We start from the raw sequence: 25731 nt of genomic DNA on the forward strand, positions 1-25731 counted from the left end.
GGAAGATTTTTAATCACAGTTTCAATTTCAGTGCTTGTGTTTGGTCTGTTCATATTTTCTATTTCTTCCTGGTTCAGTCTCGGCAGATTGTGCATTTCTAAGAGTTTGTCCATTTTCTCCAGTTTGTCCATTTTATTGGCAAAGAGTTGCTTGTAGTAATCTCACATGATCCTTTGTATTTCTGTAGTTTCAGTTGTTACTTCTCCTTTTTCATTTCTAATTCTATTGAGTTGAGTTCTCTCCCTTTTTTCCTTGATGAATCTGGCTAATGGTTTATCAATTTTGTTTATCTTCTCAAAGAACCATCTTTTAGTTTTATTGATATTTGCTATCATTTCCTTCATTTTTTTTCATATTTTTCTCATCTGATCTTTATGATTTTTTCCTTCTGCTAACTTTGGGTTTTTTTTTTTTTTTTTTTTTGTCTTCTTCTTTTCTCTAATTGCTTTTAGGTGCAACATTAGGTTCTTTATTTGAGATGTTTTCTATTTCTTAAGGTAGGATTGCATTGCTATAAACTTCCCTCTTAGAACTGCTTTTGCTGCATCCCATAAGTTTTGGGTCATCGTGTTTTCATTGTCATTTGTTTCTATGTGTTTTTTGATTTCCTGTTTCATTTCTTCAGTGAGCACTTGGGTATTAAGTAATGTATTGTTTAGCCTCCATATGTTTGTATTTTTTACAGATATTTTCCTGTAATTGATATCTAGTCTCATAGTATTGTGGTCGGAAAGATACTTGATATGATTTTAATTTTCTTAAATTTACCAAGGCTTGATTTGTGACCCTAGATATGATCTATCCTAGAGGATGTTCCATCAGCACCTGAGAAGAATATGTATTCTGTTGTTTTTGGATGGAATGCCCTATAAATATCAGATAAATCCATCCTGTTTAATGTATCATTTAAAGCTTGTGTTTCCTTACTTGTTTTCATTTTGGATGATCTGTCCATTGGAGAAAGTGGGGTGTTAATGTCCCTTACTATGATATTGTTACTGTCGATTTCCCCTTTTATGGCTGTTAGTATTTGCCTTATGTATTTAGGTGCTCTATGTTGGGTGCATAAATATTTACAATTATTATATCTTCTTCTTGGATCAATCCCTTGATCTTATGTAGTGTCCTTTTTTGCCTCTTGTAATAGTCTTTATTTTAAAGTCTATTTTCTCTGACATGAGAATTGCTACTCCAGCTTTCTTTTGATTTCCATTTGCATGGAATATCTTTTTCCACCCCCTCACTTTCAGTCTGTATGTGTCCCTAGGTTGAAGTGGGTCTCTTGTAGACAGCATATGTATGGGTCTTGTTTTTTTGTTTTTTTGTTTTTTTTGCAGTACACGGGCCTCTCACTGTTGTGGCCTCTCCCACTGCAGAGCACAGGCTCTAGATGTGCAGGCTCAGCGGCCATGGTTCATGGGCCCAGCTGATCCGCAGCATGTGGGATCTTTCTGGACTGGGACAGGAACCCGTACCCCCTGAATCGGCAGGTGGACTCTCAACCACTGTGTCACCAGGGAAGCCCCAGATCTTGTTTTTGTATCCATTCAGCGAGTTTGTGTCTTTTGGTGGGAACATTTAATCCATTTACATTTAATGGTAATTATCGATATGTATGTCCCTATTCCCATTTTCTTAATTGTTTTGGGTTTGTTATTTTAGGTCTTTTCTTTATCTTGTGTTTCCTGCCTAGAGAAGTTCCTTTAGCATTTGTTGTAAAGCTGGTTTGGTGGTGCTGAACTCTCTTAGCTTGTTTGTCTGTATGGTTTTTTAATTTCTTTATCAAATCAGAATGAGATCCTTGCTGGGTAGAGTAATCTTGGTTGTAGGTTTTTCTCCTTCCTCACTTTAAGTATGTCCTGCCAGTCCCTTTTGGCTTGAAGAGTTTCTGCTGAAAGATCAGCTGTTAACCGTATGGGGATTCCCTTGTGTATTTTTTGTTGTTTTTCTCTTGCTGCTTTTATATGTTTTCTTTGTATTTAATTTTTTGATAGTTTGATTAATATGTCTCTTGTCATGTTTCTCCTTGGATTTATACTGTATGGTACTCTCTGTGCTTCCTGAACTTGATTAACTATTTCTTTTCCCATATTAGGGAATTTTATAACTTTTATCACTTCAAATATTTTCTCAGTCCCTTTCTTTTTCTCTTCTTTTTCTGGGAACTCTATAATTTGAATGTTGGTATGTTTAACGTTGTCCCAGAAGTCTCTGAGACTGTCCTCAGTTCTTTTCATTCTTTTCTCTTTATGCCGCTCTCCAGTAGTTATTTCCACTATTTTAACTTCCTGGTCAGTTAATCGTTCTTCTGCCTCAGTTATTCTGCTATTGATCCCTTCTAGAGAATTTTTAATTTCATTTATTATGTTTTTCATCATTTTTTGTTTGCTCTTTAGTTCTTCTCAGTCCTTGTTAACGTTTCTTGTATTTTCTCTATTCTATTTCCAAGATTTTGGATCATATTTACTATCATTATTCTGAATTCTTTTTCAGGTAGCTGGCCTATTTCCTCTCCATTTATTAGGTCTGGTGGGATTTTACCTTGCTGCTTCATCTCCTGAGAGTTTTTCTGTCTTCTCATTTTGCTTATCTTACTGTGTTTGGGGTCTCCTATTTGCAGGCTGCTGTTTCATAGTTCCCATTGTTTTTGGTGTCTGTCCCCAGTGGCTAAGTTTGGTACAGTGGGTTGTGTACGCTTCTTGGTGGAGGGGACTAGTGCCTGTGTTCTTGTGGATGAGGCTGGATCTTGTTTTCTGGTGGGCAGGTCAATGTCTGGTGGTGTGTTTTGGTGTGTCTGTGGCCTTATTATGATTTTAGGCAGCCTCTCTGCTAATGGATGGGGTTGTGTTCCTGTCTTGCTCGTTGTTTGACATAGTGTGTCCAGCACTGTAGCTTGCTGGTCCTTGAGTGAAGCTGGGTCTTGGCATTGAGATGGAGATCTCTGGGAGATTTCGCTGTTTGATATTACATGGAGTTGGGAGGTCTCTTGTGGACACAGTGTCCTGTAGTTGGCTGTCCCACCTCAGAGGCACAGCACTGACTCCTGTCTGGATCACCAGGAACCCTTCATCCACACAGCTCAGAATAAAAGGGAGAAAAAAATAGAAAAAAAGAAAGAAAGTAAGAAAGAGGATAAAATAAAATAAAGTAAAATAAAATTATTAAAATGAAAGTAATAATAATTATTATGAAAAAGTTTTGAAACGTGAAAAAAAAAGGATGGACAGAACACTAGGACAAATGGTGAAAGCAAAGCTATACAGACAAAGTCAGACACAGAAACATACACATACACACTCACAAAAAGAGAAAAAGGGGAAAAAACAAATCTTTTCTCTCAAGTCCACCTCCTCAATTTGGGATGATTCGTTGTCTATTCAGGTATTCCACAGATGCAGGTACATCAAGTTGATTGTGGAGATTTAATCCACTGCTCCTGAAGCTGCTGGGAGAGATTTCCCATTCTCTTCTTTGTTTGCACAGCTCCCAGGGCTCAGCTTTTGATTTGGCCCGCCTCTGCATGTAGGTCGCAGGAGGGCGTCTGTTCTTTGCTCAGATAGGATGAGGTTAAAGGAGCCGCTGATTCAGCGGCTCCAGCTCACTCAGACCAGGGGGAGGGAGGAATGCAGATGCAGGGCGAGCCTGTGGGGCAAAAGTCGGTGTGATTTTGCACCAGCCTGAGGCACACCGTGTGTTCTCCTGGGGAAGTTGTCCCTGAATCACAGGACCCTGGCAGTGGCGGGCTGCACAGGCTCCTGGGAGGGGAGGTGTCAATAGTGACCTGTGCTCGCACACAGGCATCCTGGTAGCTGCAGCAGCAGCCTTAGCGTCCCATGCCCCTCTCTGTGGTCCATGCTGATAGCCACAGCTCATGCCCATCTCTGGAGCTCCTTTAAGTAGCACTCTGAATACCCTCTCCTCGCCCACCCTGAAACCAAGAGGGAAGAAAAAGTCTCTTGCCTCTTTGGCAGGTCCTGGCCTCCCTCCCGGATAACTGTGGTGCACTCACCCCTTCAGGTTGTGTTCATGCAGCCAACCTTAGTCCTCTCCCTGTGCTCCGACTGAAACCTGAGCCTCAGCTCCCAGCCCTGCCCGCCCCAGTGGGTGAGCAGACAAGCCTCTCGGGCTGGTGAGTGCTGGTCGGCCCTGATCCTCTGTGCGGGGATCTCTCCCCTTTGCCCTCTGTATCCCTATGGCTGTGCTCTCCTCAGCGGCTCTGAAGCTTCCTCCCTCCACCACCCGCAGTCTCCGCCCATGAAGGGACTTCCTAGTGTGTGGAAACCTTTCCTCCTTCACGGCTACTCCCACTGGTGCAGGTCCCATCCCTATTCTTTTGTCTCTGCTTTTTCTTTTTTCTTTTGTCCTCCCCAGGTACGTGGGGAGTTTCTTGTCTTTGGGGTGGTCTGAGTTCTTCTTCCAGTGTTCAGTAGGTGTTCTGTAGGAGCTGTTCCATGTGTAGATGTATTTCTGATGTATTTGTGAGGAGGAAGGTGAGCTATGCATCTTACTCTTCTGCTATCTTGAAGCTCCTGTCCCGTTTCTTTTTGAAGCATGTTTATTTGAAGGGAAATTTAGGATAAGTAGGAATGTTTGTCCAGAGGAAATAATCTGGATTACTGAGGAAAGTTAGGGCTAGAATAATATATTTAAGAGACTCAGTATGTAGGCAATAGCTAAAGCCCTAGATTATTAACTGCCTAGAAATGGTGCTTATGTTAAAATGTAAGATATCCAAGGAAGACACTTGGTAAAATATCAACATTCATGAAAGAGAGAACAGGAGACTCATGGCTGTGTAACTTTGCTAAGAGTTAGATTTGGGAGTACTAGGTGGGTGAGATAGTTGTTGAAGTCTAACTCAAGCTTCATTTTTACTGAATGAGGCCATCAACAAAAAAATACAAAAGGAAAAATTTTGAAGGAGAATAAATAAATATGATATAACTAATAATATGATGGTGAAGATTTTTTTATCTGAGAGAATATCATTTTTTCTTCTGACAGAAAAGTTACTCTCATGGGTGTTTTCTCTGATGCTTAGGACAACAGTAGCAGGTCTCCCTCAGGCTAGTGTTGCCATGAAGTTTTGAACAGTCTCCAAGGAGACCCGGCTTTGAACAAACATCATATAGCGCTTCATTAAAACATCAAGAAGCATGAGATAACATAATCAAATTTCAAACAATGGCAATAACACCATAACTGTTCTGTATTATTTGTTAATATGTTAGCATAGGGATTTCCCTCGTGATCCAGTGATTAAGACTTTGCCTTCCAATGCAGGGGATGAGGGTTTCATCCCTGGTCAGGGAGCTGAGATCCCACATGCCTCAAAGCCAAAAAACCAAAAGATAAAACAGAAGCAATATTGTAGCAAATTCAATAAAGACTTAAAATATGGTGCACATCAAAAAAAAAAAAAAACACTTAAAAATATATATATTAGCATAAAATGTTGGAGTTTCAGTTCAATGTCTCTCAAAGAATGCAGCTATAAAGCCTAAACAGAATGCAAGGGCCTGATATTGTTGGATTCAAAAGTAAATAGCAAGTCGATTAAGGAAAAAGACCAGAATTTGAACTACCACCTAAATGACTATCAGTTTGCCATTTTTTTTCTTTTCTGGCAGCCCCAGAACTAATCTCAAATAGCTAAACATTAGAAGTCGAGCTTCCAAAGAAGCCTGTAGTTCTATCTCAGAGAAAAAAATGGGATGTTCTAGTGTCCAGAGATAGAGGGAAAATACCCTGTTATGTTTACCTTTTACTCTTCTCTTTCAGACTCTGTCCCTGAACACTTCTATGGCAGCAGCAGCAGTGTAAACACACAGACCTCAAAATTCTCATGGAGCTGAACTTTCCTCTCAAATCAGAAAAGCTATGGTCCCAAAATGATGGGAAATCCCCATTGCTACTTTTTCTCTCTCTGTGTCCTTTATCCACTTGTTTCTAGTTGCAGAAACAGTAACAACAATACTCATCAGACAGTAATTAAAGCACCAGCTTTCTGGACAGAGACTTGAAAAGGGGAAGCATATGGAACTATAAAGCACTGAGGAGATGACCCAGGAGGAGCTCAGGAAAACAACCATATAAAGTCACCTGTGAGCTCCTGGGCTGACCCACAAGCTACTCATGTGTATATATGATCCTATTCAGAAGAATTTGAGACCCAAAATAAAAGACAACACCCAAGGTGCAGACTGGACATATAATGGCAAGACAGATCAAAATAACACAAAGAGTTTGAAAACTGAAATGACATTGGGACAGCAGATCACAGAATGCAGTTTGGAACTTGCAACCTGAACCTAAGTAAGTTGACCACCTACTGAAAACAAAAACAATATTCTCCATAGGACTTAAGCAATATATATATATAATATAGTATTGAAATATCCAAGATGCAATCCAAAATTATTCCATATATGAAGAAAAAGGATTATCTCTACTTACAGAGGAAAATGCATTCAAGATATGTCAATGATAAGATGACAGATATGAGAATTGCCTGACAAAGCAGCTCTTGTAGAAATGTTCAAACAAGTAATTGCAAATCATTCTGAAACAAATGGAAAAAAAAGGATGGTTTCAGCAAAACAAATAAAATATAGAGAGATGAACCAAATAGAAAATTTAAAACTGAAAACATAATAATGAAGAAGGAGAATGAGGAGGAGAAGAAGGAGGAGTAAAAAGAAGAAACGGGTGAATTACTGACTGAATGGGCCTGACTGCAGAATAGAGATGAGAAGAAAAAGTCAGTAAAACTGAAGATAGATCAATAGAAATGATACAATATGAAAAACACAGAGAAAAAAACTTTAAAAGATGAATAGTACTTCAAAGACTTGTGGGTCAATAACAAAATTTCTAACTTACATCTCAGGAGTGGTGGGTCTAAAGCTGTGACTAGCACACTCTTCTCATGCTGAGCTGCTGCACTTGTCTATTTACCATGAAAGCTAGGCAAAACAGGACAAAGAAACACCAAGTGGATCAAGTGGGTGCTAGATATATCCTCCACTACCCCCAGTGTCTAGCAAAGTCAGAAAAAATTTAATTCACAAAGAATAGGCTTAGTTTGCAGGCTTACTTTTCAAATATGTCAGCTTGGCAATGCAATAATTAGGAGATTATTTTCGAGCAGGTCTCATTATGTAAAATTTCCCCTGAATAGAGTAAGACTATAAAATGTTTTATTGCCTGCAATGAAACCGTCAAATGACTATTGTCTTTTCATAATGACCATCTTATTCTTTCCCTAAAACTGCATGGGTAAATACACAAGAGAACTAAACTGTGCTGCAAAATTAAGAGTGAAAATGAAAAAGAATAAAGCCTGAAGGCAGAAAACAATTGGAGGCGGAGTGAGGATGGGGTGGTGAGAGAGAAGACCTTCATGAACATTACAAGGGAGCAGTGCGAACATGGTGAGTGCCCAATGGGGATTTTTTTTCCTCTTTGTTCTTTGTTCTTTCCTGTTTTAAAAAATTCTAAACAATGTCCCACACACATAAAACCTCATCTCAGACTTCCATGAAATTTCCTATGGGTAGATTTATTCAGATAGTGTTATAGAGACTTTGTCCTACTTGATATAACACAGAGTGAAGACAGAAACTGCTCTATAGCCTAGAAAGACACCTGTGAGTCCTCAGACACTTTCATTCCATTCTCAAAGTCAAAGATATTTCCATAATAATAATAAGACTCCATTTGCTTTTTCACACCCATTCTTTCATGAGAATATAGTAGAGATTTCCAGAGGCTCTATGACATGCTATATCACAGCTGATTCAATTCATAAGCAGATATCAGACTTCAGCTAATTGAATATAAGCTGGACACTAAAGAGATTCACAAAACTGTTAAGCAACACCACTCTTTTCACTAATTTCTCTGTTTTGGAAACTATAGTAATGTTTTCACAAAAATGTTATTTTTGTTAACATGAAATGAATTACTAATGTTATTTATACAGAAATTGTTAAGTAAGACATTATAAAATATCTCAGTACTGATTTCTAATTTACCATTTGAAATTTCAAATTTACCATTTGAAGTGATACAACTCACACCAACACACTTTGGGGTCCACAATAATTTTAAGACTGTAAAAACATCCTGAGACAGAGAAATTTGAGAATCACTGAAATTGAGGAAGAAACCTCATTGCCAGCTTTGCAGTGGAGACAGATATGTGGATTGACACCAGCTTACCTAAAGCTGGTAACCACTGAGGAAGAGCAGATTTGAGAGAAGGGGAAGGGTTTTGTGGTACTTGTTTTTTCATGAGCCTGAGTTCAGGAAACCACCTGAGCTGGTGAAATGGGTTTGAGGCACATCAACAAAGAGCAGACAATTAAAGCTAAGGTGACCCATACACAGGGTGAAGGGCAGACACCATAGGATACCAAGAACTAAACTTCCCCCACATTATCGTGTCATGGAGGTGAGAGGAGAGAGCAATTTGTGAAGATGTGGTCAGAAATTCCATAATAAGACATTTATTAATAATCATCTTACATTATTCAGTTTTACTTCACTTCATACCAAATAATATTCAGTCACTAATATTACCTATGGATGTTCTTTACATTGATACAGCAACAATTTCTCACCACGATGCATTAAACATTGTGTCTGTGTGTGTACAACTTAAATTTGGCAAATGTTTTCTACATTTTAATGCATTGTTTCTCTTCACTTTTCTTTCACAAGTTTCAGAACCACACAACTTCAAGGTTGGCATATTAAATGGATCAACATTTCAATTTTTTAATATTTATTTTTATTTATTTGTTTATGTGGCTGTGCTGGGTCTTTGTTGCAGCCTGTGGATTCCTTAGTTGCAGCTCATGGTCTCCTTAGTTGTGGCATGCAAACTCCTATTTGCAGCACGGATGTGGGATCTAGTTCCCTGACCATTGATCGAACCTGGGCCCCCTGCTTGGAGCACAGAGTCTTAACCACTGTGCCACCAGGGAAGTCCCAACATTTCTATTTTGAATGAAATGATTCCCTGTATTATTGATTTCAGAATTTATGAAAATAGAGTGTCAGCAGGCAGCTCTCAAAATTGCATCAGTTAAATTGTAATTGTGTGTCCCCAAACAACTAACACAGGAACCTTAACCTCCACCAATAGAACAGAAACAACAGAGATATTCGGGGAAAAGAAAAAAATGAAGTTTTCTTTTAAGAACACTTGCACTGAATTCTCAAAGGTCCCTTGCCTCATGTGCCCTCCTGTACAATATCTAGGTGTTTATTTGCATTCCTCCTTGATTCCTCCTCTGTATACTGCCTGATATGTTAAGTTAATTAAGTGAAAATTATTGATCAGTACTTACAGTCTGTATATAAGAATGGAGGAACAGAAATGTGTTAATGTAAAGCGTTTGTGTTTGTTTTGCTTCTATTAAATAGAAAGTTGAAAAATTGCATATGGAAACAACCTGACAAAAACAGGAGAACTTCCAGTTTAAAGAACCTTTTGTTCATTAGTTTCCCTTCATGCTTTGTGTTCATCACTCAAGATGCTTTCCTCTGGGTGTGTTTATGAAGTGGCAAGGTTACTCTTCTTTATGTGCTTGAGAAGAGATTTCTTATATCACGACATGTAACTTTTTCCCTGTAGATGGATTATAAAAAGCTACTAAATAGTGTTTCGTGATGATAAATCTCCTCAGCTGGAGGAAGTCTTCATCACAAAAGGAATATCCAAGAAATGTGATGCCCTCTAATACTTTACAAGGCAAAATGCATGACAGGTAATGCCTCAGTGGAGGGTTATCCTAGACTTTGGAGTAATGGTGTGGTTTCCTTTCTGAGTTAATACGTGACCTAGGGCAAAATAAGGACATAAAAGGAAATAGTGGATAGAAAAATTCAGTGACTTGATCTGCTCCCAGAAATACTGACAAATGCATCACACACATTTTTTTTTTTTAGTTGAACGAATCAACAGATGGCTAGAGTGCCAAAAATACAAGATATTCATAATGAATTATTTCCATGTATGCACTTCTAAGCTAGTGTATGACAAATTCAGCTACTCAATAATAGCCTTGACATTTGTATACACATTAAAATATGGATTATAATACTTTTGTCTTTTTTAAAGACAGAATAAAGTAAATAAATAGTGTTCTCACATCTAGAATGTAAAGAGACATAGTAATATTTGTGGGATCTACATGATAATCTAGTTTAAATTTGGTACTAGGCTTTCTGATTCATTAATATTGAGGAACACATCTTCACAAATGACTCTAATTTGAGAGAGAGAATAGAAAAGGCCAATGCTCTGTAGAACTTTACAGAGAACAACTACTCTTTTCTGGGAATGCCTTCACAGTACTGAATAACTAGTATATGAGAGTCACTAGGTAGAAGCTGTGCAATAGCATTTTAGTTACTTTACATATTTGTGATTTTTTTATTCTGTTTTATTTAAGACTTGGTTCTGAACATACTCTGAGAGCCTTACATTTATTTTAAAATATTACTTTAATGACTGTAGAATATCAATTATATAGATATATCTAAATGTGGTTTCCCACCCATTTGGAACATTTAGCCAAATGAAAATGAAACAAGTCATGTTCTAAAAAAATCATTTCTTTATCAATATTTGTCTTCATCTCTTATTATGTTCTTAGCAAAAAGAACTAAGTAAAAGGATAAAGATATATTAAAGCTCTTGAAATATTTGTTCAGGTTACTTTCCAGAAGGTTTGTACCAGATTAACCCTTTTACCTGATTTAAGGCACAGCATGTGGTCAATTTCAGTACCATTACAAGCGCATTTGAAACAATATTCTGAAGTTTTGGAAGTTCTAGCTAAGATCAGTTAGGTCAATTATTTATCTTGCTCAAATTTTCTATATTAGTATTGATTGTATTTTAGGTCATTCTATCAGTTATTGATAAAGGTATTAAAATATTCCACAATAATTGTGAATATGTATTTTCCCTATTTATTCTGTTAATTTTTGCTTCATTTAAGGCAGTTTTATTATACACCTAAAGATTTATAATTGTAACCAATTTCTGGTTATATTGACCATGTAATCATTTTGAAAATTCCTGTTTAAAGCTAGAAATGCCCTTTGCTTTAAGGTTGTCTGGGGTATGGCTCTACAAGTCTGTTCTGTTTAGTGTTTGCATGTTTTCCTTTTTCAACTTTTAAATTCCAACCTTTCTGTTTTCTTGTATTTAAGGTGCTCCTCCTATTAGAAGTATATATTTTTATTTGATCCAGTGAAACAACCTGTCTTTTAATTAGAATGTTTAAGCCATTAATATTTAATGCAATTACTGATGAACATAAATCTATGATATTATTTTTAAATATTTTAAACTTTTTCTATTATTTTATCCCCTTTTAATTTTTTTTTTTTTTTTTTTGCAAGTGGGGGACGTTTGAATAGGCTACATTAGCTACACTAATAAGCACAATCACCTTAATTCAATTATAGGTGGAGAAGACTTGGAGCTGGCATTCAGTCCCCATAAAGGTCAGTCTAGTTTCCATTCACCTTTCTACTTAGAATATAAGCCTGGATATTTACTGAGGTTCTGTTCCTTGATAGGATCTGAACCTCAGTTTTTGTGCTCCCTGTTAACCGAATCTTATAAAACTCTACTAAGTTTCTGAGCTTCAGACAATATCTTCAGTGTAGGCAGTTGCTTCAAAGAGAAAAAGAGACTCCAAATGTTGGTTTCAACTATGTCTTCTAATCTTTCCCAGATTTGAGCCTTTAATTCTTCACTTGTCTTAGAAACTCCAAACAAATGTTTTCTTGGAAATCAGTTTATCCAACTTTGCTAGTTGTTTTCAGGAGGAGGGCCTGTACAAGACAATCCATTCTGCTATTGCCAAAAGCAGAGCTCTGATTTGAATCAACTTTCAACTTATAGATATGTGTTGAGCAATGGTGTTCATTCAATGTCTAGTTTATTATTGGGCTGAGTTCCAAACTTTCACTTTTCACAATTAGTTTGTTTTTCTCTAATAAATAAAGTAATAAATATTGATTAGTTACAGGCCAAGGCATAAAGTACTTTTAATTTATAGCATTCTTGAGCCACAGTATCAGTAATATTCTCATTAATCATTTAAATCCACCTCTTTTTCTTACGTGGAATTACAGCATACTTTTTTGTGATAATGAAAGCTTTTAGTCACTTTGGAAATGTTTGTAGATTCTGATTTCCTTTCTCTTACGTAGCTTCTCCTAAGGATGGTGTGTTGGTTGTTCAACATGGCTTCCATTACCTTGTGTCAGCTGGAAGGAAGGAAGCCTCAGGTCTATACTACCCAGTGTTCCACAGTGTTCTTGTGTCCTTCTTGGTATTGGCTGCAGCATCAATATCATCCCTACTGGGTGATCACTGAGATGTCAGTTTGTCACTCAACTCAAGGGAATGTGTTGTCACCCGTCATGGGATCTGAGATTTCTGTCATCTGCCCTAGTTCCAAAGCTTCTCTTTCCTGGTTCCAGATTTCACTCAGTCCATCTGTGCTTGCAATACCTCTGTGGCATTTCAGACAGGTTCTCAAAGGAGAACCCAAGACTCTGGATTTCTTGAAGAGAAATACAAAGACTTTTAATCCACCACCCCACGATCTAGCTCAACTATGAACCTCTTCTCTTCTCCAGTGCTACTCTTCCTTACCTCTGAGACGGTAGCACCCTACCAATGCCTATCTCTTCCAGGGGTTCAGATTGAGAGCTGGGCAAATCCTCTCTTTGGTCTTCCCCTTCAGCCTAACTAACACATTGCCCCATTACAAGACTTGGACCCAAAGAAGGGAGTTCAGGACATTTTACTTGACCACATGATTCCCTTGAGTTCTTGCTACTCCAAGTGTGTTCCATGGACTAGAACCCCTGCAGCATAGGTATATTAGTGAGAAATGCAGAATCTAAAATCTCAATTCAGAGCTACTGAATCAGAAACTGAATTTTAAAAGCATTCTAGGTGAACCTACATATCTGAAAATTGAGAAGGACTGTGTCAGCTATATCCTAAAAACTCTCCAAACTTGGATATTGTAACTATAGTGGCCAATGTGTCTGGTCGGTTTTATATCTTAATATAAGCTTTCTGAGTTTATTCTTTTGTCACAGATTTAATAATCCTATTCATGTATCAAAACCTAAGGAGTGACGCCCCTCTCTTCATTTGCTGTGAGATTTGTATCAGGCAGAATCCAATCAGAGAAACAGAAGCAGGAGGAAATATTCACTAAGAGATTTATCATAAAGAACTGACTAGGTAAATGTAAAATCTGTAAGACAGGTTGTCAGGAAGAAGAGGCTGGAACACACAGGCCAACAATGCTGTCCCAAGGCAGAATTTCTTCTCTCAGAGAAGCATCAACCCTGCCTTTAAGGCCTTTCAACAGGTTAAATCAGGCTCATCCAGATTATCTAGGGTAATCTCCCTTACTTAATGTCAACTGATTATGGACTATAATATTCAATCACATCTACAAAATACTTCACAACAAATTCTGGATTAGCGATTGGTTGAATTATTCGTAACTGTAGCCTATTCACATTTACGTGTCAAAAGACCATCAGAGGATGCTATGTCTCTGAGGCAAATGGTTGCCTCTGGAAGAATGTGAGTGGGGACAGAGGCCGGCAATAGGAAATATAAAGATGATAATACCTTAGCACTGAAATCAATGCATTGCCCTTGAGAAAAGTATCAAGATAGAAAAAATGAATTCCATGGAAAAGGGTAGACAGAAAGGTTAACAAAGATCAAAGACAGGATCTATTCACTTAAATATTCAAAGTTCTCTGCTGAATAACCAAAGTTGTTAAGTTCAAACTGTGAAGGATGATGTAAATTCTCCTCTTCTGGTTCATGGAGGTTGTTTCTCTGTTGAAGATTGTCTGCTTTCTCTGAGTTTCCATGTTGCCAGGAAGTGATGCCTGGTGATTATGTCTGTGTGCCTCTCATCACACACCTCGTAGGTAATCTGACATCATTCCTTATATATTCAGAGAGGGGTGTGTGTGTGTGTGTGTGTGTGTGTGTGTGTAAGACGGGGGTGGAAATAAGGGAGACTAGCTGTGTTTAAGAACTTGAAGAACTGAAGTTTGCATCCACCAGTCTTTAGGCATCAAGTACCCAGTAAATATTTGTGATGGCTTTTATTTGGGTGTTACTGATGTTTAGTTCACTGCTTTAATCAGTTTCATCCCTCTTTCATGATCAAAATTTTCTCCTGTGCACACTCACATACATCCAAGTTCATAAGCATCAATTTCCCCAGAACATTTTAATAAGTTAATATTAAATATTAATATTTAATTATACTCTTTCAATGTCTTATAATCAGTAACAAAACCTGTATAATAGAAGATAGTAGTGCCAATCCCACTGAAATTAGGGGGCATATACCCATGAAAAAAGCCAAAACAACATGTATGTAAAAATATAATATGATAAAAATGTACATATACAACATACACATTTAAATACAGAAATTATATGGCATATATACATAAAATTAAAGCAATATACATGTAAAAGTGTAGTATAAGAAAAAATTAAATACACAACATGGGGAACATTTCTCAGGGTTGGCAAATATTATACTTTAAGGATACTTATAGGGCTTTCTGTTATTTCCAAGGGTTGGCAAATTTTATAGGTTAGGGATATTTAGGGATGCTTACCTGAATGTGTGAAAGAGTACCCACATTTATTGGGTTGCTTCCAAGTACAATATCTCATATTATTCCCTTATAGCATACTTCAATTTAATTGAATTTAGCAGGAACTAAGCTTCAGTGAGATGGACAGATTTAACCAACTGTAAGTGAAGGAGAAGACCAGATTCCAACCCAGGTCCACAGCTGCTGGTTCTCAGAATCCTACCTATTCCCATTATCCACCATTTCTCCTTTCTCCCCAGTAGCTTTGCTGCCAGAGAGTAAATATCATGAGGATGGATCAAACCAGCTATGTAGAAATGGCAAATGACCTCTTAAACTTCTTGAACATTCTTTGAAATGTATGACTTTTTCACTCTCCTCCATTATACTTTCATGATATAATAAGATATAAGATTTTAATCAGCTTCAAAAATCCATAAGGCTCTGCATGACACCAGAACACCACCTCCCAGCCTGGTTACTGTACTGCAGTCTGACTTGTAGGGGCTCATCGTCTATTGCCTTCCCTGGAAAGAGAGAGAAAAAGATAGTGTAGTTAAGAACAACATAACTGAAGAGCTGGACGCACAGAAGGCAGAATATCTGTTGGCCAGGATTTCAGCTTCTTCCCTCCCTCCTTTCAGGCCAGGATGAATTCAATCAGGAATCATGTAAGAATGAGTGTGAACTTAGCCCCAGATCCAAAAAGCACCTGCAGGAGGATGTAATGGAATATTAGCTATGGGCAGTGAAATTGCTTTAAAGACAGTCCATCAGGATCTGGACTTACATATATAAAAAATTAAAACTATCCTGAATCCTTAAAATGAGAAATAAAGATATAAAATGTTAAGAACATTTTTCTGGCACTGTGTTTCAGAGTCTGAACGTTGAGAGTCTGGGCATAAGAGATCCGTGGAGAAACTTGTTGTGATATTAGGTGAGGAGGGAGGGCAGTGTGGACTCCCTAAGAGGAGATGGTTCCCTTCCATCAGGACCCATCTCTCCTTTATCCTCACCACAGAAACACACCAGGGCATTTCCAAGACTCTCTTGCTGGAAGCAGATGCATCTTTAGGAACAAAGATAAATCCCCCTTTCATGCCGGCACCTTCTCTTCTTTTGTTCTGTTTCCCTTTTGATCCCTCCAGGATGCATTTGGTAAACACTTTGGATGCTTTGGCTTTGAGTTCCTGAGTAGTTCCACCTGCTTGGAGAAGCACACCCACAATACCTCCTACTCCTGCCCCAACCTACTTTGATAGTTACCTGAGAGATAAATAAGCATGTATTCCGTTGGAGCCACTGTATCCTGTGGTCTGTTTTGTTTCAGCAAAGTAGCCTCCCCAGGTAATACAATGAAGAATCCCTGAGGAGAGGAAGTTTTAAAAAGTAGAGAGAAAGTAATACACAGGATTAAAAATAGTAACACAATTGCTATTTATTGAGTACCTCATGAGACCCAGGAAAGTTTACACATACAACCCTGTATCCCCAAATCAAGAGCTGCCAGAAGTCGCTTCTGTTTTGCCCATTTTATCAATAAGAACACTGAGACTGAAAATTAACTTACTCTATGAGATAAGGAAATTTGCTTGATATGATTCAACTTCAAGTATGACTTCAAAAATGCATGTTTTTCCCATGTTCCATTACCAGATCTTCCATAAATACTTGTGCAATTAGGAAGACAAAGTTTCACTCAGCTTTTTCCCCCAAAGAGAATATACACTTTGTTCTGAAAAATAGGTCATTCAGAAAGGGAAACTTAACAGAGGTTAAAGAGGATATATCATGCTCAAGAAAGTGACTCATCTCTTTGATGGTTTTAATTGTTTAATAGTGTTATTTTTTTCTGGTTTATATTATAGAAATACCAAAGTTTCTTTCATCTAAGAGAAAAGCACAGGTCTTAAAGCAAAGCTTTAGAGGCATGTACTAGCTCACTAGGTTTCTATTAGAGCACTTTATTTGCAAATGTAAGAGCTTTGTGCTTGCAACAGATCTTTATGGACAGTAAATAGGTTTTCTCTTGAAGATCACAGCACCATATCATTTCAGAGGTCATGTGACCCAGCCCCTCTATTTCAGATAGTGACAGAAAGACCCAGAAGGGGAAAGCATCCACTTTCCTCATGTTCCTTAAGAGCTTCTTCCTTTGCTGCACCTGACTCTCAGATGGGCTTCCAATGTCATGGTCTTCAGAGAACAGGAGACAGGCCAAATTGAGCTTCACAGCATAACTGGCTTTTCTAATAGAAATGTATTTTCTAAGACAAATTTTTATTTTAATTCTTTTGGTTGAAAAGCAAACAATCCTCACCTTCCTAGAAAGACCTTTTAAATTCTCCCCCTAAGTGAAGCTGTTCAAATTTATCATCACTTTTCTCAGGAAACTGGAAGGTATCTTTTGATGTCAGTGAGAGAGACAGAAAGAAACAGAGAGACAGAGAGAGAGAGACAGAAAGGCAGAGAGACAGAGAAAGACGGGTAGACAGAGAATGAATGACCTACTCTTAAATTTATAGACCATCTTAGGGCTTAACACAGGGAGAGACATTCTGGGCTACTTGGTTACATGATTGCAAAAAGCCTCATTTATTTGTGTTGATTTAATGTCCTGCTTAAGACCTCCATGACAAAGTTGAATAGACATGATGATATCTATAACTGTGGTTTTATTGCCTATCCCAGAGAGAAAACTTTTAATATGTCATCATTTAGTTTATGTGCACTGCCTTTTTTGGAAGATGTGTCATAGAGTTTAAGAAAATTTCTGTCTGTTTCTGTTTTATTTTAATTATAAATAAGTTTTAAATTTTATAAAAATTTTTCTACATCTATTGAGATTATCATACATTTATTTTTCTTTTTAATTCGGTTAATGTGTAAAATTAAATCAATTGTTTTTTTAAACATTTCATCAAGCTTACAATCCTGGGCAGGGAGAGAAACAAATATGGTAATGATAAATTCTTTAATGTTCTTTATATTACTATAATAAATTTGTTCATATTTTCTGAAGGACGCAATTGCATGCAATTTTAGCTTAGCAGTTATTTCCTTTTAGTGTGTGAAGACATAATTCTTTTATCTCCTGGTTACCACAAATTCTGTTTTGAAGTCAACTTTCAATGTTATTGTTGCATCCTCTTTTTCCCTGGCAGCCTTTATAATTCTACCTTTGATTTATTACTAATTCTATATTTTCTTTTCTGGACACCAATTTTATTCATGTTAGAAGATCTTACTTTATTCTGCATGCATTATACACTACTTTGTGTATCTTAGTCTTATTTTTTTCTTTCTCTGTTTTAGTCTGAACACCTGCTAAACTATTTTTCAGGTCATAAAATCTTTTTCTTTGATGGCTTCTCTTAAACTCATCAACTGAGTTGATTATTTATTTAGTATTTGTTTTGTTTTCTTGGTTTAAAATTTCAATTTTTTTCTTTATTAATACCAATTCTCTGGTATTTTTTATTATGTCACATTTTTTATCACTTTAATCATAGTTATCTTAAAGTTTCTGATGGATTCAACATTTGGATTTCTTGAGGGCTGTTCCTCTTTTTCTCTTTTTTACCTCTTGGTATGCCTCATAGGTTTTTCTTGAGTGATAGAAGCCCTGGGTGATGATTACCTTCCTCTTATAAGACTGTTTTTGCTTCTTGCAAGTAATTGCTACATAACAAGGTCTCATGAATCCAGTCAGTTGACCAAATATAATGATGGACTCTTTTGTTACAAGGGTTAATCTTCATTTAGTTTTTACCTATTCCTATTGTAAGGTGCTTCAGGGGTAAAATATATAATTGGAGAATTGGCTTTTACTAGGTCTCTCTTCCCTGCTCATTCCTAGATTTCAATTTTTTTATTTCCCAAGAGATGAGTGAATTCCTTCTGAGTGTCTGTCCCTCTTAGACACTGCTTTCTGACAGCCTCTCAGCCTTGTTACCTCTGTTAAACCATCTGTTGATACCTTTGGGGGGAGGTGTGTGACTTACCCCAGTGAATGTCTTTTCTCTCCTGGTTCTTGACCTACTCAAATGCTAGTTGCATTGGTAGAACTCAAATGCCTTCAAACAGACTTATCATGTATCTTCCCCCCATTTTTGTGATAGCTTTCAGAGGGAAATTTGGACTAACAAAAGTTATTGCTTTAGGTCTGGAAGCAGATGTCACACAAGTTTAAGTAATATCCTCATTACCAGATGACAGTGGATGGACATGAATTGTACTATATTTTATGACTATCTATCTTGTGAGTAGTATAATTATATTGCACTGAATTTGTGAGTATGTTAAAAGACTGACATTATTTGACTAAACGTAAACAGTGTAAATGAATGCCAAAGAACTTTCACTTCTGGAAAGTGGGAAAGTCACACAAAAGCACTACTCATTTCCACAACAATGAAAACAAGTGACATGTTTTACAAAATTATAACGTTTTGAACCTAGAAGAGAGCTGGGGTTTTAAAGTTTTCAAAGAACTCAGAACCAACTTGTTCCAAGGAAAGATGGTACTCAAAATAATTGAAGCCAGCCGTAGATGTGGGTAAGAAGACTTGAGGTATAATTTTTTTTTTTTTTTTTTTTTTTTTTTTTGCGGTATGCGGGCCTCTCACTGTTGTGGTCTCTCCAGTTGCAGAGCACAGGCTCCGGACGCGCAGGCTCAACGGCCATGGCTCACAGGCCCAGCCGCTCCGCGGCATGTGGGATCTTCCCAGACCAGGGCACGAACCCGTGTCCCATGCATCGGCAGGCGGACTCTCAAACACTTCGCCACCGGGGAAGCCCTTGAGGTATACTTTTAACACATCTTTAAAGGTTGAATGTAGCTTGGCTTGAGAGTTCAAGATCCCTGGATGTCTGTTTCTTGAATCTCCATTTGATTCTTTCTTATACTTTTCATTTTTCTGCTGAAACAACTTACTTGATCTCACATGTTGCTGACATGTTCCATAAGAGCCTTTGACGTGTTAATCATAGTTATCTAAATTCTGTCTAATAGTTTCAACAACCCCCATCTGAGTCTGATCCTGATGATAATTGTGTCTCTTCAGACGATTCTATTTCTTCCCTGTTTGTGTGTTTTGTAATATTTTGTTGAAAGCCAGAAATATCATATAGTTCTCAGGTAAGTAATCATGCTTCAAGATAAGCACACATTTCCTTCTGCTGGAGCTTTGCTGCGTGGATTTGTGTTAATCTACTTAGGAGGTGGGCTGGGGTGAAAGTGTGCTGTTGCTATGGTTACCCTCAAGGCACCAGAGGCTTCCAGTCCCTCTAGAGATGAGTCCTCATGGTCTGGGCCAACCACAGAGGGGTTCTCACAGTGTCTACTCTGGGCTTGGCCTTGGGTCTTCCCCAGAGAAAATCCATCTCTTGCTGCTCCTCTGATGTATTCCACTTAAAGCTTGTTAAGTATGGGTGTGGGACAAGGAGGAGAACATTCTGTGATATTCTGATGAACCCTCAGAACTAGAAAGGCACTGTCAACTGGAATTTCTTCTGCTTCTTTTCTGTATTTAATGTTGGACCTAATACCTATTCCTGCCCCTAAGCTGGGGTAGAGATTTTCTTTCCCTTCCTCCCCTCTTGAGTTCTCGCTGTGTCCTCAGCAGTGTTCTCATTAGTTTTTATTGTCTTTCCTCCTTTAGTTTAAGGCTTTGGCTCCATATGATGAAATATGGGGGATGTTTCAGGGCAGAATTGTCCCAGAGGCTGTTGTTGTGCTCTCCTAGTTCTACACGGAAAGCTTTCCCAGGATCCTTCTCAGTCTTCCCTGTGAGCACCTGGTGTGTGCAAACCCACCTTGATGAAAAGACTGCAAGAGGGTGCAAATCCCTCCACATCTGTGGAAAATAGCAGCTTCACACACAGGCTGGCCCACACTAAACCTTCAGCAGTTGGTTAGGAGTGTCAGGCTGAACCTTCCCCTGGGTTGATATCGTTCTGATGATGTCTTCTCAGGTAAGTAAATGCCCAGGTCCTACTTCTCTCTCCAGACTTATCTTTCTAGATTTCAAGTGAGCTGTTTGCTCTGGAACATCAGTTTTCTGATAAGCATTTATAATTTGCTGTTCATCCAGCTTTTTGCTTGTTGCTTGGATGAAATTGGCAAAGGCTCTCTCCTTGACCAGACTCTAGCTGGGGTCCTCTGAGCTCTCTTCTCGACTAGTCCTCCCCCCTGGCCCCTGAAGACTTGGACAGACATTAACATTGTTTCTAAAAGCTCAAAGCTGCATCTCTAGAGTGGCCCCAGCACCCCCTAAAGCACCTGCCTGAGAAAACCTAAGGCTGGCAGAGAATTTAATGTTTGTTCCAGCCAACACCTAAGATGGGGCCTCTGTCCCCCAGCCTCTGCATGAAAGGAGGAGACTAAGGTCCAGAAGTGCCAGGTAGCAAACCCAGGTGGGTGTCACAGGTCCAAACACCCCTTCCCACTTTCTGTAACTTTCCACTTCCCTGATTCTGTTGAACCCCTGGTCACCCAATTCCCTGCTCCCTCATTCTCCTTAAAATGCCCATCACCTCTGTAGAAATTGCAGTTGAGTTCAGTTCATTGAACCTTTTCCCTATTGCAGGAGTTATTACTGTTAAGGTGCGTCCTGATCACTTTACCTCACATCCGGCTTTGCTGATGTTTACAGGAGCAGCACTCTTTCCAGCTCTCTGTATCTCCAAGCTGAACCTGAAAGTCTGCATTATAACGTGGGTTTATATGCACTTACATACAAATGCTTTTCTTATTTGTGAGCTCCTCCTATATTCCATACAGATGTCCTTGACTATCCACTCAACAGCCCGAGCAGAGGACTTCACTGTGTTGAATGCATTAAAGTACAGCCACGAGACATAAGAGTCTGATTTCTGAGAAGGTCTAACTGACCCACCAAATAACACATGAGTGTAAATGAGATAGAAACTTTGAATTACTCAATCTCAGTCTATAGAGTCAGTCTTCCTGCTAATTCCCCATCGAGGAAGCTGGAAGTCATCCTTGTACTTACCTAATATCTTTTCATTTTCGAACTAATACAGAAAGGTGAAGTTTTATACTTCTCGAACATAAAAGGAATGACTTTTCTTTTATTCCCAAGATCTGTCAAATTCAGCTTTCCAATTAAATGCAGAAGAGTTATATCTCTCTGCATATTTACTGAGAGACTTAGACTTGTGTTTCTCACACTTGAGTGGCCCTCAAAAGCACAGTGGTTGATGAAGTAGAAGGCCACATTCAGTGACTTGCAAATCAAAATCAAAATGCTTTCTGGAAAGTCAACTGAAATGCTTTCATTACAGATGTGATCACTCTTACGTTGGAAATATAAACTTAACAAAAGCAAAGTGGAGGGTAGTCTGCCATGCCCTTTGTTTTATTTTATCCAAAGGGAGCCTAGCTTTTGCAGTTACAGTAAAGTATGGTGCTGTTTCCATTATAAATTCCAATTTACATGAGTTTATAACATAGCTCTGAGAGTTCAAGATGGGCTCCAATTTCCAAAGCAGTGTCAGCCCAGGAGCAAGATTTGAAATGGCTTGTCTCTGTTATAAAATTCAAAGGAAGGGAAATATGACACAGAAGACTTCTTGACTGCATGCCTTTTTTTCTGATAAAATACATACCTATAACTGAAAATATGTGCGGGCATATTGAATGCAGTATAACAAGTAATTTCTGCTTATTGTGTGCTGCAGGGTCCTTGAATATGATGTTAAAAGAATAGCTTGCATAGTAATAGAACTTTGAATAGCCTGAAAAACTGTCAATACCAAAAATCTTATTTTCTTCTAAATTCAATAGCATACTAGCTGAAGAAAAATTAGGATAAGGTGGCATAATTACAAACAGTGTGCTGTAATTTATTAAAATCTATGTATAACTACTAAAAACAAATAATAAGGACACATTCTTAGAGTAAAATACTAAGCCTGAATAAAGAATGTTTAATTCCAGATACTAAAACACACCTGTCTAAATGTGTGGTGCCCTCCTTAAAAGTGAAATTGAACTGGTTTGAAGAGGCTAAGACAACAAAACTCTGATCATTTAGATAATTAATCAGTATAATGATCAAATATACAAAAATTTAAAAATACTGTCAACCAAATCTATTCCTTATGAGAAATCTAAATTATTTTAAAAGCAATGATAAAAATACTTATGGATGGGAGTGAAACTGATTATGAATTTGAGTTAATAATTGCCCTTTCAGGGATGGATTTGGTATGTGAAATCACTTAAAATACTGTACATTTCTCTACTGTTTATTAATCTCATTTATGAGAGACCAACACTTACAGGTCTGTTTGTCAACCCCATGTCTGCCTTTCAAAAATATATGTTAAATGGGGCTTCCCTGGTGGCGCAGTGGTTGAGAGTCTGCCTGCCGATGCAGGGGACACGGGTTCATGTCCCGGTCCGGAAAGATCTCACATGCCGTGGTGCGGCTGGGTCTGTGAGTCATGGCCGCTGAGCCTGCGGAGCCTGTGCTCCACAACGGGAGAGGCCACAGCAGTGAGAGGTCCGCGTACCACAAAAAAAAAAAAAAAATATATATATATATATATATATGTACATATATATATATATATATATATGATAAATGGATGGCAAACCAGCATTCTTCAGTGGTTTTAGCTGTTGGATTGTTGGTATGACAAAGAATGCCCTTAGTAGCTGTTATTTATTGTTATTTATCAGATACTCAGAGTACATTTTAGAAGAATCATGCTGATATTTTTAGCCCTGATTGAAAATTTTAATTTTTAATCCCAGTCAAAATCAGTTGCTTCATTTGGAAATCAGAAGCACTTACTGTACATGGATTAATTGTGTTTAGCGCTAGTAGAAAAAATAGAATTCAGAAACATAGAATCCTGAATCAAGGAGGCATTTTCCTAGAAAATAAATATACATAATTCAGGTATTAGAAAATAAAGAAAAGAAAGTAAAAATGAGTATCTTTTCAAGGACTTACAGAGCAAATTTAGCAGTCTTATACATTTTTACTTGGGACCATCATTGCATATGGAAATAAATATACAAATAACCACTAATTCTGCATATGTAGGTAGTTGGATCATCATTGCTATTATGGTCAAGTAAAATTTAATTATGAATCTTATGTGTTAACATAATAGCTAACTATGCCTCTGTCAGATTAAGAAAAGACAATTTTACCACTTGGAATTATTTCCTGTTTCTAATATATATTTTGTTTTTAAAACATCAAGTCATGATATCACTGCCAGGAGAGTAGTCATCTGCAATATTTTTAAAATGTTTTGTAAAAGAGAGCAAGAACATTACTTTTTCCTACAGCAAGACATCGAAAGGAACAAAATCCTAATGGGTGTTTGTAAAGCACTCACTCTGGCTGTTGTAATGAGTGTGACAAATTGTTCTTAGCACCACAGTGTACAGGAAAGCAGGCTCCTTGAGCTGCAGCAGGGCCATCAGGAACCTCGGGCTGCTATTTCCATGCTCTGAAAAAAACCATCTCTATTTCTAGAGCAGCGTTAGGGACCTCTGCTCCCTAAGGGTACTTATCCACCTTCTCTCCCTAACAGCCTGGGATATGAGGCCCCCTTCCACGTGAGAAGGGTTCCTCTGTTTAATTGAACACCCGCTCAGCCCTCCTTATATGAGCTGGAAGAGAAATTTGTATAGTCTTGGAGGCTCACTTTATCTCTGGTTGTGGTCGCTTAGTGAGAGCTGGCCCAGCAGATCTGAGGTAATCAAAAGGGCAGGCACCTCTTTCCAATGAAGTCCCTTCCAGGTCCTGGACACTTCCCTGGTTACATAGTAACTTAGCTGTCATTGCCCCTAACCACATAATTATGGAGAGCATGGATGGGGTGGGCCCATTCAGGGGGATGCTGGCCGGGGGCGTGGGGCACACAGACCACCTACACCTGACCTAAAATGCGGGCTGTGGAGACGTCAGAGCATGGTGGACCCTGTATCACTTCTTTATCTCTTGGGTTCCCTTATTTTTATCTGAACCCCATGGTGTGTGCTCTTGTCCCATTGACATGGCACTGAACCCAGCAAATAAACCTAACTTCCATGAGTATATGTGTAAAATGTACTGAAGCTCATTTTTATCTATAAAGAGTTCTTTTTTGTTATTTCATATTATGTTCTAAAGAACATAACCTGACTGAGGAATTCTCTTTATATACACCTAGATGCCAAGTATTTAGGTAGCTGATTCACTAAGACTGACTTTACAAATACCATGATTTTTAGTCCCTGAGACAGTGACCCACTTCTATCAAAACTCACTGCAGGGTTAGGAACAATGACTTTACCCTTTGAATCTTAGTTTCTTTATTTGAAAAATGAGGTTAATGATTATTTCATGTTTTGCCTCCTCTGGAATAGCAATCAATCAATATATTAATCAGTAGGTCCTTGTTGGTTATCTATTTTAAATATAGTAGTGTGTATGTGTCAATCCCAAACTCACAATTTATTCCTTTCCCCCACCTTTGGGAACTTTGCTCAATATTCTGTAATACTCTAAATGGGAAAAGAATTTGAAAAATAGATACATGTATATGTATAACTGAATCACTTTGCTGTACACCTGAAGCTAACACCACATTGTTAATCAACTATACCCCAATATAAAATAAATATTAAAAAATAAATCAATTAATCAATAAACCTGTCTTTTAAACCAGTGGCTATGGGGCCTGGGACAGAGCAATGCCTTAACGAATATTAGTTCCATTCACCTCTTTTCTTTGTTATTTTCTGTTATTTAGTATGTGTTAATAACTGTCAAGGGATTTCCAGAGATTTGCACTTAAAGATGTTTTAAATGATTTCTGTCCTTAATGCAATATTACTTTTTGATATTTTTATCTACCTATAGCTAGGTGTCTCTTAACTGACATCAAAGGCACACAGTAAATCTGAGGTCTGGGAAGATTTTTCACAATTTAAATCCTTAATTTATTGTTAAAGAAAATGCTGGAGCCTCAGTTGGGGTCTCGTGTCATTTTTCACTGGGACCAAATATA

Source organism: Phocoena sinus, chromosome 9, assembly GCF_008692025.1.
Source record: "Phocoena sinus isolate mPhoSin1 chromosome 9, mPhoSin1.pri, whole genome shotgun sequence".
NCBI lineage: Eukaryota > Metazoa > Chordata > Mammalia > Artiodactyla > Phocoenidae > Phocoena > Phocoena sinus.